Source organism: Strongylocentrotus purpuratus, unplaced genomic scaffold, assembly GCF_000002235.5.
Source record: "Strongylocentrotus purpuratus isolate Spur 01 unplaced genomic scaffold, Spur_5.0 spur5_scaffold_8, whole genome shotgun sequence".
In the NCBI taxonomy this organism is placed as follows: Eukaryota; Metazoa; Echinodermata; class Echinoidea; order Camarodonta; family Strongylocentrotidae; genus Strongylocentrotus; species Strongylocentrotus purpuratus.
Window position 1 is genome coordinate 2,564,285 of NW_022145614.1, and position 20,892 is coordinate 2,585,176.

At 37.8% G+C, this 20,892-nt stretch overlaps 1 protein-coding gene across 1 annotated transcript in view; it reads right to left on the reverse strand.

The window, feature by feature from the left end:
- The window catches only part of LOC585666 (melanin-concentrating hormone receptor 1), a 31,737-nt gene extending 21,364 nt beyond the window's left edge, over window positions 1-10,373 (reverse strand). Inside the window, exon 1 of the mRNA XM_785486.5 lies at window positions 9,249-10,373. The gene's annotated coding sequence lies outside the window, so the exon portion shown is untranslated. The remainder of the gene's footprint in view (window positions 1-9,248) is intronic.
- Between the last annotated feature and the right edge of the window lie 10,519 nt (window positions 10,374-20,892).

The window sequence follows — 20,892 nt, forward strand, 5'->3', positions numbered from 1 at the left end:
ATAGAGAGAGGTGAGGACAGAAACAGAGAAAGGATTGAAATACCGATAAAGCGGATTTCTTTCAATATTACTCGCCTCCAGGGCAGGAAGCATCCGTGGGTATTAATGTTCGCATACTAATGTACTTCGGCGTATGAACAGTAGACACACAGTCAAACCTACATAATTCATAAATAAAATTAGGGATTAAGTGATCTGTTTATGCATATAAACCGTAGGCGAAGATAAAGATGCTCTTTATAGATGACAGACAATGGAGAGAAAATGCATATAGATGACTTTATATAGAGAAATGGATAAAGGGTAAGAATATTCATTAAAACTAGTTTTAATCTTAATGGATTTAGAAATCCTTCCTATTAAAGAGCCCCTGCCATCCAAATACAAGTTTATTCATGTTGGTTTGTAGTCCTGTATACATCTCATATTTTCTCAAAAATTGTGACATCATCTGTTAGTCATCAATGAGCTTACTTGAGAAAGTGGAATGTAACTTTACCAAAGTTGACCACTTGTTACAATACAACAGACAATAACAACAAACAAACACATTCAGAAGTTTACATGTCAACATATGAGATGTATGACGGCTGGCAGGGGCTCTTTAAAGTATGAAAATGAGCGTGTCTATCTTCAAATGGTTGTATTCGGCTTGATGCATGGAACGAAAGGATGTGCTACTAAAAGCTCTTTCATTTATTAGGGCTAAGATTGTTCGGTTGACTGACCGATGTGTTAAGATTTAGCAACTGTCAGAGAAGAGATGTTGGGTATGTAAACAAACATGTGTATAGCAAATTGGTATTCGTCGTCATCTCATGACAAGTTCAGAAAAAGCGAATATGGAAAGTGAATAGACGGGGGAGAGAGGAAATGAAGAACAGCGTGAGACAAACGAAGGAGAAGGGAGAGAGAAAGAGAGCAAATTGAAAAAGGTAACTCTAAAGAAAAACGAGAGAATTAAACAAATGAATTGTTGGAAATCTCGTAACATAATTATGGAATGAAGCAAAAGGGAGATATACAAAATAGATGTGACTATTCATGTATTCTATCTCAGCCGATGCACCGATATGAAAAACGACAAATCTTGTTAGCAGTCATGCAAGCTAATATTTGTCTTTCGCGATCACATGAAGACTAGTGTAAACAATCATGACGTTTATATATTTCCAAGACATGAACGAATATCCTCTCATTCGTTGTCATTGTAAAAAACGAAGGGCGATATTCCACTTTTAATGGATATCATTAAGATGTATGATGGCCATGATTACAACGTGGTTGGTGTATTACCAATTGGATTTCTTGAGAACATGTATAAACCTTTTTTATTATTCAATCCTCGGCCCTGATCGGATAAAATGACAACAAAATTAGAATTGCGTCATGTACAATGATTAAATGGAGAGGAATTAACTCCTTGACAAGATAGTTTGAATATTTCTTTCGTAATATCTTACAGGAAGGAAAGTCCTGAAGGCAGGGCGTCCAACAACAAGAAATGATAAAGACCTAGATTATCTTCGGCATTGCCCTCGTTACTTTCCGAGTACTGCAATCAAAATAACACAGAAAGGTTACCACAATAAAGACACACTTTACTGCACTTATAACCAGATAACCGCTCTCTGACTCCGCGACTCTCTCAAACACAACCCTTGAATCCTCATTAAAAGCGCTGGGCGTGTGACTTTTTTTAAAACCAATTAAAATGATTAGAGTCATTACAAGGGGATGATCTTCGAGGCGTATGGATGTAAAACGCCCAAGAATAGGGCAGCAAACTCAACAGATTACTTGGCAGATGCTCATAAACTGAATAGTTTTGAAATCTAAATATCTTCAATAAACATATTGTCTTCGTTTTATTCTATCGGCCTGTCGGTTTATATGGATCCGTCCGCATGTATATTTACTTTTTTAAAGTCAGAACCGTTAAAGAGAAGGTTGAGTTTAGGCAAAGCTGAATTATAATTAAGTTGAGGGCTTATTCATTCCGTTTATGGCAGTTTGGAAGAATATCATAGAAAGAAAACTGCCCCTTAAAAGTAATAGATGTCCCATGCCCCCATCGAAGTCTGACAAGATATGGCTGGAAATGTAGACCAAGCACCCATGTCACATATCATGTCACAATTACATGTATGTGTGCAGTGCTCAGCAAAATAAAGTCAATGTTTCTCATCACTTTGACGATTCCACTAAAACCCCACAACCATATATACATCCATTCTTGCAAACTTCATAATCAACCATTCCAAATTTATGTCTACTTAATTCGTCCACAATATACTCATCTTCATTTTTAAGTGATACATTTCCATCGTATAATGTTAACATTTCTGGACACGGCATCGGTGATTTTAATAGTCTTAGCATTCAAATTCATTAAGCCCTACATACAAATTCGTACTCCCAGTAGCTGCTTCGTTATAGTTTGGTTCATTTTACCTGAGTACTCAATGCATGTGGTTACCTGTATGGAATGATATCATGTATGAAGTTTAAACATTAATTAGAACTGGTCGAGTCACCTGTAACATCAAAAGGTCATCTTTTAATTGGTGGGCAATTAGGAGCTTATCAGACACGGTCGTATTCATCTCTTGTTTAACATCTCCTAAAGCATGATTTAATGTTCCAGTTTCAGTTTCAGTTGTATTGCTTGTCAAGACTATGCAGTCTCAAAGGAGAACTAACTTCAACAAGATATATAAATGAAGATTTCTTGGCATGACGTAATGCCTTTTTAGCATGACATATGCGCAGTCATTTTCTTGAAAATATGATGTACGAGGCGGAGTTGTTCATGTATCATGCACCAAGACTTTTTAATTCAATAACAAAACCTTTACTTCTCAATGAGGGAAAATCATAGCCGAGAAGGTAAAAATTACATTTGGTGAAAAATATATAATGGGGTAACATCTTTATTTAAAAATATATGCGAAACCTTCACCACAGAACAGCACCAACTTTCTGGCATTCTGGCAATTGAAGTACAAAGGATAATATCAGGTGAACGAAATGCTTCGACACCACAAAAACCTAGGAAGGACATTTAGTTGATAAACGACTCCGCATAGTATGTCATGCAATCAAGAAAATGGCGATGCCCATCATGTCTTCCTGAGAAACTGTACTTTATTCTTACTTTATGCCTTACTCATACACTTTGGTGGAGAATCTTGTAGATTGATGAGCGAGAATGCAATAAATCTCTCAGAACAACTTAAGTTATTCTTTGGGGTTAGTTCTCCTTTAAGTTGACATCCAGAGCTCAATCCTCCTCATTGTTTCTCATTCTTTGTTTTCATTGTTGAACAAGAATATCTTACAGATCACAGATGCACATATTCATTAACATGTGAGTGGCTTTGATCCATCTTTGCATTTTTCTTCTAACGGTTAAATGAATGTTCCCATCCGAACGTGAACATTTAAGACCTGATCTTAATTGATGCTGGTAGGAATGTTAATTTTCCTTTAATTTGATATTCTATTATATTTTATTGATCGTTTATATGATTTTTTTTTTTAATTAAAAGAGTGTCGACCGTCTTTTTTGTGGTTGCTGAGAAAACATCGATATACATAATATGGAAAAAGTAACAATTCTAAAACAAAGCCCTGCTGGTAAATTAAATACGTATATACGTGTACATGAACTGAATCTATATAGTTTTAAAAGCAGACGGAGAATGAGAAGCAGGGGTAAAAGAACAACAAGAAGAAGAACAACAACTAAGGGACAATAAACGAAATATTATCACTCGCTACCAGCTTGAACTAACATGATTTATAACAAATGACTTAATTGCATATAATACATTGTTTCATACACAAATCATTGAAGTGCGTTGATAAGGCTGAATTTAGAACTGGTAATGGTAATTATTGAATTGGTTATGAATACATTTTGCAGTCGATGCTCCGTGTTGGGTATGTATTTTCTAGACCTTTATGTTTTTATTATTCAAATGCAGAATTCCTGGAAATTCTCCTGGATTTTCTTTTTTTTGCTTGAGTGATTGATCTGATGACAATCTGAGTGGATCTCATTTCATATTTTTCTTCCTCTGGGGAGGTTCATGTAGTGAGGTTATCATTCAAAAAAGAGCGACATTATCAACATCACGGTAATGTTAGATTGAAAAATATAATGATTTTAGCCAAAAAAAAGATATGTACTTGGGGAGCTACTCAGGTTATTTACAGAATAGGATCTGTGCATGTAAGGGAACGGGAGATTGAGATAGAAAGGGAGAGAGTGTGGGATAAAGGGGGAAAGAGGGGGATTGGGAGGGAGAGAAAGAGAGGGAGAAAGAGAGAGAGAGGGAGAGAGAGAGAGAGAGAGAGAGAGGGGAGAGAGGGTGGGATAAAGGGGGAAAAGAGGGGGATTGGGAGGGAGAGAAAGAGAGGGAGAGAGAGAGAGAGAGGGAGAGAGAGAGAGAGAGAGAGAGGGGGAGAGAGGGTGGGATAAAGGGGGAAAAGAGGGGGATTGGGAGGGAGAGAAAGAGAGGGAGAGAGAGAGGGAGAGAGAGAGAGGGGGGGGGTAAACGAAATCAGAGAGGAAAATGAAGAGAAAGGGGACACATAAAGTGATAGATGGAGATGGAGATGAAGAAGGGTAGGCAGAGTGGGACTGGTATAAAGAAGTGTGAGGGGTGTTGTTTCTATGGTGACACAGATGTGCGCAGGCGGCTAATTCAGTGAACCATACGACAGAATTCGTAATTGTCTTTAAAATTTATAACCTAAGTGGTCACCAAGGTCCGGCCGGTTTTCAATCTTGCTTGGACAACCATGTTCCAATCGAGATCAAAGTTAAACTTGCTATGCCTTCTTCGTATTTTAAAGCTCATCATTCCGTTATGATGATTTAGTTTACACGTAGTTGACGGTTTCCAATTTCCTACGCTCTAATTTCTTCTACAAATATCACAAACATTAATATTTATGTGGTTCAATGACGTGTATGGTGAATTTGAGAGATTACAATGACACACAGTTGCATTTAGACCATGAAACTTTTTATCTTTGAAGATTACTATGCCTGTCTTTCTTCTAGAGGCAGCATTACATCTAGGACATTGGTCGTTTCACCAGCTTCTCAAAAATCGTAAGGACATTTACTACCCCCACCCTCCCAGTAGTAAAGCGCTATAGCCTGTCCTTGCTTCCATAACTTGAGGTTACATGATCATGTTTCGCGGTTGTACATTTCATTCATGCAATAAAAGACGAAAGAAAGGATGAGAAGAGAAAAGGTCTTAAAAAATGAATAAAAAAGATCTGCGGGTGATCTGTCAGCTGATATAGTATTAAAGGTAATATGAAACTGATAATTGTGCTTGAGGCTTCCACAGGGTCACTGGAATGAGATATTTGTTACGGATAAAGGAAGACTGGATAGGGCAAGTATTTCTAGTACATCAATTCTGCTTTGGACACTCAAAGGTACTATTTTATGAGCATAATTATCAAATATATGCCTGTTTTTTTTTTAATCGAATGCGCCTTGAAGCTGCAATGAAAAGTTTAATAAAAATCATATACAGGGGTAGAAATGTTAATACTCGCATCTCATATGCTAAAAGCATGACATCGACAACTATAAGCATCACAATAAACAACTAATATTTGCATTTAGCTAGTAGTTGCTAGACAGGTATGGTATTCCCAATCAATAATTGTTCACATCTTACCTGCCTATATCCACAACAATCACGGTAAAATTGCCGAGGAAGAATACAAAAAATAAGAAAAATCAATCACAGCAAAGAGAGAGGACAAAATTGAAATTCCGTCTTGAGGGAGAGGATGGGGCTGAAGGGGAAATCATGCCACCCTTCAAGGTATGCACATTGAACAAGAAATAAATGAGAGCTGTAATGGGCCGAACCTGAAGAAAATGTCCATTGACAGACTTGCTTGTTTATTTCATATGCATTTTGATTATATATTTAGAAAGAAATGGCAGCAAGTGTTATGAGAATTGTGAGGAAAAAACAGAAGAATAGAAAGAAAAAAATTCTTGCATTTTGGTACAATCTGCATACATGTATATAACTATTTCTATAATTACCAAAAGCGTACTAGTGTCATGTTCACAATTTCAAATGAGAAAGTCCTGCCTTTTTCCCCCGAAATTAAAATCCACTATGAGACGTTTTTCTTTAAATCTTCCCATTGACAGAATTCAATTAAAGTAATCAAATTCCATCATGTCCATCAATTTAAATTGTAGATGTCGTTGCCTCAAGGTCCAATTAATCCCCCCCCCCCATCTCGTAAAATTTATTTCCTAAGGTGTGTCTTGATGTCAAGATTCTCCGTTGCTATGACATTTTAGATGCAAAGTGAAATTTATTCTATTTTTAGTACCCTCATCATCCCTGATTCAGTCTGAATTCCGAAATCTGTGTCACAGGAAAAATACAAATTAACTTTAAAAAATCCTTTGTCAGGAGAAAATAGGAAACACCCACCGACATAATGAATACGAATCCAATCAGGTAAATATTATGCACAAATAAAGGACATCATATTTTATGAATTAAAATGAAATAAAGATAAAAAGATTAGATCTATCTGGATTCTTTAAATGATAAACAAAAGTTGTGGCAGTTTCTTCAAAACAACTGTTTATGCAAATGACTCTTGTTTACTAGTTCGGAGTGCGAGATAAATTATGCATTTCTTCTCCCCTGCGCGTGGCTTAATTTATCATTCGATATCCAGGGGAAATGAGCAAACATAAAGTGGGACAGCATCTATCATTCTTATGTCACCGTTTAAAGCTCCCGTCGAGTGCAAAATGAGCGGGCACTTACAGATATTACTTTCGCTGGGGGGAATATAGGAGGAAAGAACAAGTATGTAGCAGAGCCTCAGGCACTTGAACTCTGCATGTTATCTAGGTACCACAGTCACGACAGCAAGCTTTATATAAACGCCCTAATTCATTGGTACAGTAAAGTCGATATCTTCGTGTAAAGCTTCCTACATCAAAATCCTAAAATGACTAATCTTACATGCGGTTGGTTGAGAGGGTGCAACTCTAAAGCTTCCTCTCTATTTGGAAGCAAAGGGATAAGAGTAAATAGGTATGCTAAAGGTATGAGCAAGCGTCCCAAATATATTCCAACCCACTCCCTGTCCAGGATGGGTTCAGCACCCCCCCCCCCCTCCCCCACACCGCCCGGGTTTTCAATTTCAGGATACAGGCCTACCATCGATATCACATACGAAATCTGATCTGATGACCATACCATGGGGGCATCATTGCCAATGAACTATATATTAAATGTTAAAACAATATTGAAACCGTAACAAGCCAAGCCTGATTACACTCGAACAAATATGTACACACACACTGCATACGCACCCAACTCACATTATGCTGACGCAAACACACACACGCGCGCACGCACACACTCACGCGCACACACTCACGAATGAACTAGATATATGATTATGAAATGAATTATTAGATGATATTTTCATGGAATAAATACAATGTATGGAGAAGAATCGAGGCCCGCGGTTATGTGAAACATACCGCACCGCATTTGACTGCGATCTGATTTTAAAAGAAATTGCAGTTGCAAGTCTCAAATGAAATACACAAGTAAAATCCTTACTATTGATAGTCCTATCGGTAAAGATCATTTATATGGTAAATACAGAAAATTACTGACTGTTTAGAGTATTACTCAGGGGAAAGGTCCAATCGGCTTGGACCTGGGGCGCATTCGGATCAATTTCTCCTACTTAATAGGCCACTCCTCTCTACCAGCGCCCTCCCCCCCCCCCCTCCCCCTCTCACGCGCAATCTGCACTTGAGCATTCACATGACTATTCACAATCTCAACCAGGAAGATTTGACATTTTAAACATTCATACCCTGACCATTGCAATTGCTTTCAAAATCGGATTGATGTCAAATTGTAGAGTGTACGATGGGTTTGAGAGAAAAGGTGAAAACATGAAAAATCTATAGATTGCAGTCATCAAAAGCTCTCTCCCCGCTATAATCGGATGAGATCAGAGATGAATCTTTAAAACGTCGGCAGTGAAATTGCACCCTATCCAAGAAGGTACAATTCCGCGTCCTATATTCTTATAATGGATTCTAGATGTAAAATGATACAGGCTTTCTCTATGCAGCGTCTTTATTCAATCATAATGTACTGTGTTTCATATGCTTTAGTTCATTCTAAGATGGCTACAGAATAAATGGAGAAACTTAAAGATTCAGACAGCAAAAATTCCGAAAATGGGTATTCATAAACTAGTTTCTAGAAAATGTCTTCCAGCTCTGGTTACTAAAAGAAAGTTCAGTGAAAACGTTCGTTGCCACACTGTAATGAATCTTTTAAAATAAATAGTAGTATGAGGCGGTACTGAAGAGTATAACCTTTTAAAGATATTGGGGAACGGTGAGTGACATGTTTCAAATTAATGAACAGTCTCACAATGTACCTTTAATTAAACTATTTATTTGATTTCATCCACATATATTTGAAATAAACTTGAATAATTTCGGCAAGGTCAGTTTAACAGTGTTTAATATTATATTTACGATGTAGATATTCGGTTTTAATATATTTGGTAACCTACGAATTTATAACATTTATAAGATGGGCTTTAATAGTGTCATTTTCCATATTACATCCTGAACATGTTAACCACAATGGAGATGTACCATCATCAATCACGCATTCACTCAAACTTATGAATGAATGAATCAAGCATGTACATTGCATGCGGAGAATGATTGGAGATGGACAGAGAGAGAGTGATGCCTGAAAACCGTTAAAGGTTTTTTTTCGCAGGTAAACCGACTGGGCATCGAGACATCTTAATATAAATGATAACATCAAGCGTGTTATTTCAAAGGAAAACGATTTTCAAACGAACCCCCCCCCCCCCTGACTCAACGTGTGGGGTGTGATAGAGGCTATATCAATGAGAAGGTTGTCTTTGCCCAAAATATGGTGGATATGAGCACTTAAAAAAATGATTTTGATAGGTTTCACTAGTTCGTAGTGGAGGGAAGCAGGAATTGTTTCTCTCTGAATAATCATAAACATTTTTTTTTTTCAAAAGGGGGAGGGGTGGCTCTTTCGACACCCCTGGATACGTTAATGGTTTAAACGAGACTTAAAGTGCCTCGTTCCGTTTCTTCGTGATCATCTACTTCACTTGTAGGCCTGCTACAGATTAAAATATGTGCTTACCTTAGCACGACATAAAGCACCATGATATTAGCCAGACTGCCCACCAGAACCACAGGAATCGTCAAACATGCTAAGGCTATACCAAAAGCTGGATCTGTCGTCGCCTCGGTGCCACTCACTCCTCCTGAGGGTGTTGGGTCCCAATCAGGACCTGGAACTAGTTCTGTTCCTGCCGTAGTCGATGTATTGTAACCTAGATTTACAAATAGTTCTCCTGGTGGCCTACCACCTGCCACTCTACTGTGAGAGACAGTGGTGTAGAGCGACTCCATCTTAACCTCTAGAGGAGAACAACGCCGATGATGATGATGATCCGAGGTATGTGCGACGTTTGTAAATCTTCAAAAAGAATGGATAGATTTCACAAAAACACGTGCCTTTTATTGAAAACTGGCATTTCAGTTTCACTTAAATATTCTAAAATTACAAAAGAAGCATGTCTCATTTCAGCACTCCACAAGGAAATATACTCAATTTCTAGGGAAAAGGAGTATTAGGGGATGCACCCTCGTAGATGACAGTAATGATTCTCTCGTTATAGAACAGTTTTGAGGAGGACAAGTTGGTGAAACGTAATCTTATACTCTTCCTTGTGTGTCAATAATAAGCCATTTCCCTATTGCTAATACAAGATGATTTCTATCAAGATAAAAACAAACATCAGCTTCAAATATACAAGGTATTACATTTTTCTTCCAGAGTGAGTGTATCGAATTGTAGGTATTGCGAAAAGATGCATCTTCTTGTCTGCAAAAATTGTTCCACTTTCATAGAATTCCACAAGGAAACAAGCTATAATGTTGCACCACTATAGGAACTGTCACAAGTGCAGCCGTCATCAGCGCATGAAAATAAAATGGTTGTATAATAATTATATCAGTTTCCATCATTTCAATCCAAAAAAAAATTGCCACGGTAAACTGCGATACAGTTCAACAATGAACTCGCTCAATTAGATACGTCTGGCTGAGTCCACGGCAGAGGGCATAATAACGATTGTTGAATACAACACTGGAAAGTGAGCGGCGCTATTCCGTCAACTGCAGCGCGTTTTCATGCAGGCTCACCAGATATCATGCTATAGCATGAGTATATCATTTGAAGGAACTCGGGGTAACCCCTCCATCGATTTGAAAATATATTTTTTTTAAGAACATGAACCTTGTAATTACGGTACAGTTTGCAACTTCTGCATAACAAGTTCTTTTTATATAAATGGTATCCACAATGTGGCTACCGCAATTAATGGTAATATTCTTACTGCTGTTGCGACGAGAATGATTTTAATGATTCAATGTTCCGGCTGAAGTGGCGCACTTGAGCACTTTCACGCCTGAATTGCACCATTACAGAGCGAGAGAGAGAGACAGGGAGACAGACAGAGAGAGAGAGAGAGAGAGAAAGAAAAAGAGAGAGAGAGAGAGAGAGAGAGAAGCAGAGAGAGAGATTGTGGAACGGACGAAGCATTTGATGCATTGAAGCACAAAATCAGAAAAGTAGGTCTACTGGATTGTGTACATTTAAAATACAGCCTTTTCATGAATATTCGTGTTATAAGAAACATTGGGTGGAGGTAGATTTTCCCATGGTCACCCACACACCTCTCACTCTTTCCTTATCTCATTCTTCTTCCTATTAATGCTTAACTTATCCTGCATATTTTTTTGCATTATTTCATGAATATCAGGAATACATTATTGAGAATATCTATGTCTTCTGTTAACTCGACAGTTCAACAAATATTTGTATCTTGAGTAGTCAATTTTATTCATGTTATAATCACAAATTACATTGAATATATGTTTGTTAAATTGTTGGAAATGAAAATCAATAAAATCCCTGCGGAGGGAAAAAGTATGAAAAAAATAATATTTCAAAACATAATCAGACAAAAATGGTGAGGTAATATGAAATGAAAAGAGTTAATTTATTTATACACTCGTATTTATTTCATGTGCACGACTAGCTTCTTGGAGGTGTATTTTTGTAGAGGGTGCAATTTCAAAGTAGTAAGTTTGTCTTTTACCTACTCGTAATGTAATTGTTTGAACCTTTCCACGGTGTATTTCTAAAGAATTTATGATATACATGTATTACACACTCTGCGACTACTTTTTGTTTGAAAGAAAATGTTCAGTGGTACCTTTAAATGGAAGGGGATGCCGTTGAATCATATCTTGGTGTTGAAACGAGCCCCAGAGCTAATAATACGAGATCGTGTTATTCCCTCGCGAAAAATGATATGCAAACCATCGAAATTCGACGGGGAGTTACTTTCTAATTCAACACCTCTCCGATTCCCTATTCAGCGGCCAGCTAGCACTGCTCTGATTAATACATTTGACTATGTTAAGGCCTTATAGAGGTCATCCTTTCCTGTCTGACAGTTTACAGGAAACATAAACTGTACTTTAGTTCAACTGGGAACATTGTCAGTAATCTCCTATGAAGTGATAAACGTGTGTATAACGGAAAGGCGTCGGTAAGACTGACAAAGGTATAGCGCACAAGGCTGATTGGTAAAAAGTAAAATGACCGATTCCTAGATTAAATTAAAATGGGATAATACAGTAGAATAAAAGGAGAAGCGCCGAAATCGATTTTTTTTTTGGATAAATATTTTATATACATATATTTTTAAAAATGTTGCCACTCAAAAGCAATTTCTAGGTGACTATAAACTGTCCAAATGATTAAAAAAGGAAGGGGGCGACAAGGGCAAATATTGACTAGCCTCTTTCCCTCGGTAACGAAACACCTCCCCCCCCCCCCCCCTCCACGCCAAAAATGTACTCCAAACTTGGAGTTAAAAATTGGGAAAAGAAATAACTCCACTAATGGATTGAAACCCGTCAAATTATAGAATAACTGGATCATGACACGTGTTTCGAGCAAGTTGTCGCCTTTTGCAATGAGAGACAGCTCTAACTTGTATATCCAGCTTAAAACCCCTGCAGACAAAAAGTTGTTTTGTTAAAGTTCCCTGTCACTTTTTTCTTGAAATCTGTATTTTATATTTTAAGACGAATCTCTATTGAAATTTCTATTCTGTCTCTGTGATTTTCATTTGCTAGAAAATAACGTCTACTTTTTCTTATGAGTGATATTTCATGGAATTTTATGGAATTCGAAAATTAAAAAGCAAAAAAAGTAAGTGATTTAAATCAATGGGGAAAAATCATATGTTTAGGATTTTGGATGCATGAAGACGGTGGGACAGTTTTAATTTTTTTCCTTGATCTTTACTTAAAAGAAAGTTTGCTACAAGATACAACTAAATGCAAAAACAAATTATATAAGAAAAATAGCCAAACAAAAAATGGATTATGTTAAATTCACCATTCTACTTCATACATACAGGTTAACCTTTGAAGTCTAATGTTTGTTATGAAAAAGATGTGACCGCAACTATGTTTATTTAATAGAAATAGACACACATAAATTATTCTCTATTGTTCGTCTACATGATTGAATACGCCTCCTACAGAAAGATTACCTTATAAGGTTTGGTGAGTCAGTCTGTAGTAATAACGGAAACACTTTCAGTTAAAAACTGAAACTACAGAATAACTGATTTGATGTAGGCTTATTTGGTTTTTGTAGAGCAATAGCTGTCATGGATATTTAGGTGAGCATTGATTAATGATATCAAAGAGAAAATAAAACGTCGTATCGTAAACAGGTAGACTATAAAAGAGGGTCAAATGTAAAAAGCAGTTTTTCTACCTTGTCATCTCTTCACTCAAATTAGCCTATGAATATACAGCACTTACTCTATACAAGCTTTAATACAGAAATGACCTGATAAGTATTACATCGATAATTATATTTTGAAATTTTAAGTTTTATCGACAATAAATTTACTATAGAAATTCAATATAGAAGTTAACCCTTTGCACTATGTGTTCCAAATAAAGTCACTCTTCGAACGAAAGAAGGCTAGATGTATGAACAAACATTGAATATAACGTAAATTTAGAGAAAATATAAATGTGAATGCTAGATATATTTATTCTCTCTATACTCGATCTATGTTGTATGTATCATGTCGCACGTTCATTTTACTTCTATTTATTCCGTGAATAATGCATGTAAAAGCAACGAATTTCCTTTTGGACCAATAAATTCGAATTGAATTGAATGCCGCAAAGGTCATTTTGGGAGGGGATCATAATTTGTGGACGAAATGCGAAATAGCGGAACAACTGTCCAGGAAAGGGATCCATGCTAAAGGGTACCCATTTGTTATGCCCCTCCGCCCCTACCCCCTTTCTATATATCCCCCTCTCTCCCTCTTTCTCTCTCCCTCTCCCTATCTCTCTCTCTCTCTTTCTCTCTTTCTTTCTCTCTCCCTCTCTCTCTTGTGTCACTCTACGGAGGTGCAAGTGCCATTGTGCCCTCCTCTAAATTGATACACCACTGAAAAGAATCGTTAAATATCAGAAGGGTGAAAACATCTATCGTGTTAAGCCAGTAGTTATTATTTTTGTGTGAATGCAATGCTTCGATTACTTATTACCTTTACAAATTTAGATTCCCTCCTGTGATTGCGTTCCATATCAAGAACATGTTTTCTACAGATTATGTGTAAACATCGATATTGATTTCTAAAAATTGGTCCCTTGTGACTCAATACTGCATCTGTATTTCCCCCGCAGCAGCTGGTCTTCTACCATATAATAACAGCATATAAATATAACATATATAGATATACCTTCGACTTGTCAGGTGCTGTGGTGTTAAAAGCCAATAAGAACAGTTTTTACATGATATTGTTTCTCTCTCTCTCTCTCCCTCTCACTCTCTCTCTCTCTCTCTCTCCCCCTCCCTCCCTTTCAGAGGCTGTTCTGTGTAGTCACATTACATACACTTTAAAAAAACATTGTCATGATCGCATAGTCCACGATGCTAAATACAATAAACCAGTACATAAAATTCAGTTCAAAATACATTTATAGAAACCATTAAGTTCAAACAAAAACATATGACTATTTTACGTGTTGCAGATGGTGAAATTCCAATAATATTTTTTTAGTTTAAATCCTTTTACAATGAAAAGATTGATGGACATATTTTGTCCAGCCTTCTATTCACCTATACACATCTATTACAATCGGTCTGTTGTGATATGCACCGTATAACAGCTGGAGATTGTTAATGTGCCTAATATTGAATGTAGGATGTGTTGCCATGTAGACAACAGGCTACTCAAGATCGATGGAAACTAATTCGTTTTGGAGGTCTATTAGCGAATAACCGGGGTAATGGTTTAGGGCATGTGAATACAGTTAGTGATTAAAAGCAGGACAAGGGAAGACCTTGTTTTATCATTAGAAACAGATGTATTCGATGGATCTTTTTCGTTCTCCTATTATGCAGTGCACTGCAGGAATAATAGTGGCTTAATGGTCTATCAAATCGTTTAACGATGTTAAATCTGAGATACACGGCCCTACTTGTTATCAGTGTCTTTGATATGGTGTAATATTGAAGCCCTAAAAAAAATTGCGCTTCAAAATGAACAAGAAGTGCTAAAAAAAGTAAAAATCTTTGAGTGACCGGTTTTACCATACTCGTTTTCCCCAATAGACTGTAGTGTTTCAAAATTTGTAATTCCAATCATAAATACCTTGATAATCAGACAGGCGATCGGCTTGTAAAAGTCATGGGGTTCCTGACTGACCTAAAGGTTTATAATTATCATTGCAGCATGAGCTTAATCCAGAATTTTGTTTCAGAATCTGAGACAAAGTTACTGGACCCCTTTAAAAGAGAGACTAATAATGTTACAGGCGTCATAAACAGTCCTATCTTTACCATCTCAACAAAATATACTATTTGTGAAAATGTAAATAAACTTCTAGAGAACTTGGACCAGACAAAAATGAAGACTCACTCTCTTTCTCTCACTCTCTCTCTCTCTCTCTCTCCCTCTCTTTCTCTCTCTCTCTCTCTCTCTCTCTCTCTTTCCCTCTATCCTTGCATTTTGCCTATCTCTCTGTCTCTCTTACCCCTCACTTTTACTTCCTCTCCTCGATCTTCATTCTCGCTTCTTAATCTCACTCTTGGTTGCCTTGGTATCATGTCAACTCTCCTTCTCTGTATTTTCATCTTTTCCTATCGTACTATCATCCCCCTCCTACTTATAAAAGCGATCGACTGCTGAGCAAACAAGAATCTCCCTTGCAATACCGCTGACATCCAAACCCCGGTGGAGAATAATCGATACCAGTTCATCTTGGGGGCAGTCCACATACCCATAACTATGTTAATTATATGGTCCTTCGGTACTATTTGATTTAGATATTATCATCAAAAGCTGCCGACGGATTTACTGCGTAATTAATAAAGTATTCGAAGAAAAATGACTGATAGATTGCATTATAATCTACAACGCTGAACTGCTAGGGGTGGGGCATCCTTTGTAAACTGAACGACAACTCACACCACACATACAACTCCGTAATTTAACTTCTGTTGTAAGAATATCTGTTTTTAATTAATTTATTGTACTAAGGTCTTTTATAACAAGGCAGTTTGCGTACAAAGCGACATTTAGAACATGACTGTGATGGTAAGTGAAATATAAGTGGAGGGCGCTATTTGAGTTGCTGCCGAGCTTGATTTTTTAGCTCTGATTTTATCTGCTTTTTCAGTACTTCTTTATCTGTTGATACCATTTTATTTTATGTGATACAGTGGAATATGCCTCGGAGAGCAAACAGAACAGGTATGGAAAAGAAGTGTTGTGTTCTACTTGTGCATTTTGTGATCTTAAGTTTAGGATGGTCAGCGTCCAGTATATGTACGAGCACTGACATAGTACCCACGTATATCGGGCATTACCAGGCACCGTCTTTCTCACAAGAGACTTTGAATTTGGACAGAACAATGGATGTTCATACCCCCGTATCGAGAACCTCTTACAGCCCCGAACAACTCCTTTCATTACGTAATACAACAATAAAACCATCGGAGGAAGTTCGTCATGTTGCTAAGGAACTAGGAATCACCAGACGGGGCTGTCGTGCTGGGCGTCGAGTACGTCGCCCGATCAAAACACGAATTTCTTGCAGGAAAAATGAGCTTAAAACTGTCAAGGAACCTCCACACAAATTGAATCCTAATTTGAGACACATACAAGTCGTTAACAAGAGATGTAAAGATAGACATCCAACTATTATGCTAACAAACGTACGGTCGATGAATAAAAAGATTGATGAAATGACTGCAACAGTTAATCATTATGATGCCGACATTGTCGGTGTAACTGAAACCTGGTTTGGTGATTCAAATCCTGCTGTAGCCAATACCATGCAGGGCTACAAACTTTTCCATCGAGACAGAACTGCTCAAAGGGGTGGAGGGGTTGCCCTCTACTTGCGAGAGGACTTACATCCTGTTGAATTCGAACTTGACCGGGTCCCACCTCATCTTGAAATAATCTGGATTAAAGTTAATGTGTATGACTATGTGAAAGGTAATGCCAACCTCTTTGTATGCGTCGTGTACTCTCCACCCCGTACACCGCACCAAGATGACATAATCACCCATCTGATTACCATGGGGGACCATATCAGAAGCACTCATCCAGACTCTTCCATGTTGATAGTTGGAGACTTCAACGATCTCGATGTTTCTGTGTTTGAGAGACATCTCAATTTATCGCAGATGGTTAAGCAACACACCCGCAACAATCGCATTCTAGACATGATTTTTACTGATCATCCAGAGCATTATAGCGAACCCCTTATCAAAGCTCCAATAGCCAACTCTGACCATGCTACCGTGCTGATGACTGGATCATCTCAACTTTCTTCAGACAACGTCGTCAAGACCTACAGACGCCCTCTTCGGGACTCCAATATTAGATCCTTTGGGAGATGGATAACGGCCTATAAGTTTGATTGGTTACATCACATTGATACTACTACGGATGAAATGGTAGAGGCCTTTCAGGAAATGCTCATCCAGGCGTATCATGAACACTTCCCATTAGTCGCATCTAAACGAGCAAAATATGACAAACCATGGATCACGCGTCGCATCCGAGCCCTCATCGAGAATAGGCAACGAGCGTATGATTCCGGGAACTTGGACAGGTTTCGTGCCGTAAGGAATCTAGTCCAGCGAGAGATAGCAAAAAGCAAGGCATCTTTCTACCCTCGGAAGGTTCAAATGTTGAAACAAAGTGAACCTTCCCAATGGCATCGGCAAATTCGTAGCATGGCTGGAGTTACCAAGTCTTCGCTAACCCTTCCACCCTGCCTTGGGCATAACGACTCGCAGAAAGCTGCCAGGGTTAATGAACACTTCGCTAACATCTGTAACCAGCTCCCATCACTGGACTGGACATCTCTACCATCTTATCTTCCACCCTTACCACCCCCGATTATTCATGCCCATCAAGTGTATAACGTCTTACGTCGGCTGAATGCATCCAAGGCAGCGGCACCGGGCGATATTCCAATCAAACTTATCAAGGAGTTTGCAATGGAACTCTCGGACCCCCTCTCGGTGATATTCAATGCCATTCTTCACACTGGGAACTACCCTTCGAGTTGGAAACGAGCAGTTATCACTCCTATTCCGAAAAAACAGCAAGTTTCACAACTATCAGACTTACGGCCCATCTCCATCACTGCAATATTCTCACGCGTGATGGAAACCTTCATCTGTAGATGGGTTACTCACGACCTCTCACCTATTATTGACCAGAAGCAGTTTGGTAATGTTGCTGGAAGCTCCACGTCACATTACCTCATCAGCCTTCTTGACACGATCGGAAAGAATCTAGACAGACCTGGCCACTGTGCATCTTTGTGCGCGATCGACTTCGCAAAGGCGTTTGATAACGTGAATCACAATGTTGTAATTGGAAAGTTAATCAACTACGGAGTACAACCTGCACTGATTCCAGCGATTTGTAGTTTTTTGAATGAGCGCAAACAGGCAGTTAGAGTTGGTTCGAGCATATCCTGTGATCTGGGAGTTACATGCGGAGTCCCCCAGGGCACAAAATTAGGTCCCGTGATTTTTCTTGTCATGATTAATGATGCGCTGAGTGAATTCAACCACAGATGGAAATATGTGGATGACCTCAGTGTAGTAGAAATCCGCCGAGCGAATGAACCATCTACTGTCCAACTTCAACTTGATAGTCTTGTCCAGTGGTGTGAGTCGAATGACATGAAGCCCAACCCTACCAAATGTTGCGTCATGAATATCTCGTTCGTAAAGCAAGTGCAGTTTCCTAAGCTCCAAGTCGCTGATACCAGCTTATCCGTGGTCGACCACCTCACGCTACTTGGTGTCCATCTTCAAGCCGACTTAAAGTGGGACACCAATGTTTCAGCGATGGTTTCGAAGGCTAGCAGACGTCTCTACATTGTATATCGCCTCAGAAAATGTAGACTTCCGACCTCTGATTTGGTTGCTATTTATGCTATGTACATCAGACCTGTACTTGAATACGCATCACCTGTCTGGTCCTCGTCACTGACCACTGCTCAATCCAATGACATTGAACGTGTGCAGAAAAGGGTCTGTCGAGTCATCCTTGGTGGGTATGACTCCTACCGCGGTGCTTTGGATCACCTCCGTCTTGATTCTCTCCACTCACGACGAGAAGGTCTTCTCCTCTCTTTTGCACGTGACCTTCTCACGTCAGCTCGCCATCGTGACTTTCTTCCAAAGTCCCGACGATCACTGTCTGGAAGGCAGTTACGGAACTCACATCTTCTCCATGAACCAAAATGCAAGACCACAAGATATTACAATTCTAGTATCCCATCAATTGTTCGTTTACTAAATAAGAATCCCGACCTCCTCATATAGGTCTAGCTATTTAATCCTGAACCTTTATCTGAATTTGTATCTAGTTTTATGAATATAGTTGTGATAAATATGATTTTAATAAATAGAAATTTGATAAAATGCATTTTTTAAGAATTTGATTTTGTGAAAAGAAATGTAATTTTTAGAAATATAATTTAGTTAAATGCAATTTTTATCCGATAAGTTATTATAAAAGATATTTTCGTTGCCAATCTATGCAACTCAAAAGAACAATGTATATTATCTGACTTTTTAAATTCAACTTTGATAAATGCAAGTTGATCAATGCAATAATTATTAATGTTATTTCAATAAATTTAATTTAATAAATGTAATTTTATGTTTTCAAGCCGGGTTTTACATCACGTATTTATGAAGATCATACATAACAATATTTAATAATTGTATTTTATCGAATTATTTTGTATATATACTTCATGTAAATGTTACAGTTTAATCATTTAATTTTAATTTTTTAATGATCAATAATAATTTTTTTCTTAATACATTATCAAAATGTCCTGCTCCGACTCTCAAACTGTATACCTGATCTTACACCCTTTGAATTTCTATTTATTTCATATCCAAGTATGCAAACCGAACTCAATATTATTATTGTTTTCATTATCTATGATTTATTTACTATGTACTGTTTATATCTGGATTCATTTAAAAGTGTTTAAGCATATAATTATATTTTTTATGTCTATGGAATTATTTTTACCTTGTAAATTCACTTGTATCAGCCTCCAGCTGTATTGTTGAATATTCGAATAAAACCTTATCAAATCAAATCAAATCAAATATGAAATGCTTCAATAGGTATCTCATAAGTTAGGGAATATAGATTTGAATCGTATCATAATACTTATTGATATTTGGTCTGAACAATGCGCCGAATCAAGAATCCCAATTTAATTATTTGATGTCAAGGTAAAGTCCAGTATATTGGACTTTGTCCACACTTCAAATGGCATCTTCAATAATTAATAGAACACCTAGCAGATTGGCGAGTGGTAGCATTGCGGTATATTGATGAAGGCTCTTGATTCTCATACGAGATAGAGGTCCCGAGTTTAATCCTTGCTTGGTGCTTAAATCACTGAACAAGGAATTTTGCCCACATTATTTTTCCCAACTCTCAACCCAGTTGTATTAATTAGGTATATGGGCGTAGCTATCTAACACTTTTAGGGAAGTATTGATTAAAAAGAATTTCGGGGCATGCAGGAAGATTAATACTGATGTCGCTACTATGGATACATAAAATCGAATTATTATTAAATCATTCTTACCTTCTTTTTTATCTTGTACTTTTTAAGGGGAGGATTTGTTCAGTCCCTACCCCCCCCCCCTCTCTCTCTCTCTCTTTCTCTCTCTCTCTCTCTCTCTCTCTCTCTCTCTCTCCCTCCCTCTCCCTTTGTGTCTCTGCCTCTGTCTCTCACTGAATAACTGTCTAATTTCTCCACCTCTCCTTCCACTTTCTCTCTCTGGGTCGATGTTTCAGCGCTCTACATAAATTTCACCAAAGATGGCGACACATCAAAGGCGTCTTTCGACCAAACTAACTCCATCAATATCTTTCGCGGCTGAACTTTTTTTAAATTACTTGGAATACTGTATTTCCATAACTTAGTTCAATAATATTATGTAAAAAAACCCTGATCTGTCAAGGGTAAGAGATTATAGTCCATACATTCAAAATGTTAACCAACACAGATTATTTGCACTATGCGATGCCCTTTGACTTTTGGCTTGTGATGAATATTCTGCATGTAAGTTGCTCTGTATTCAGTGGCAAGTCAGA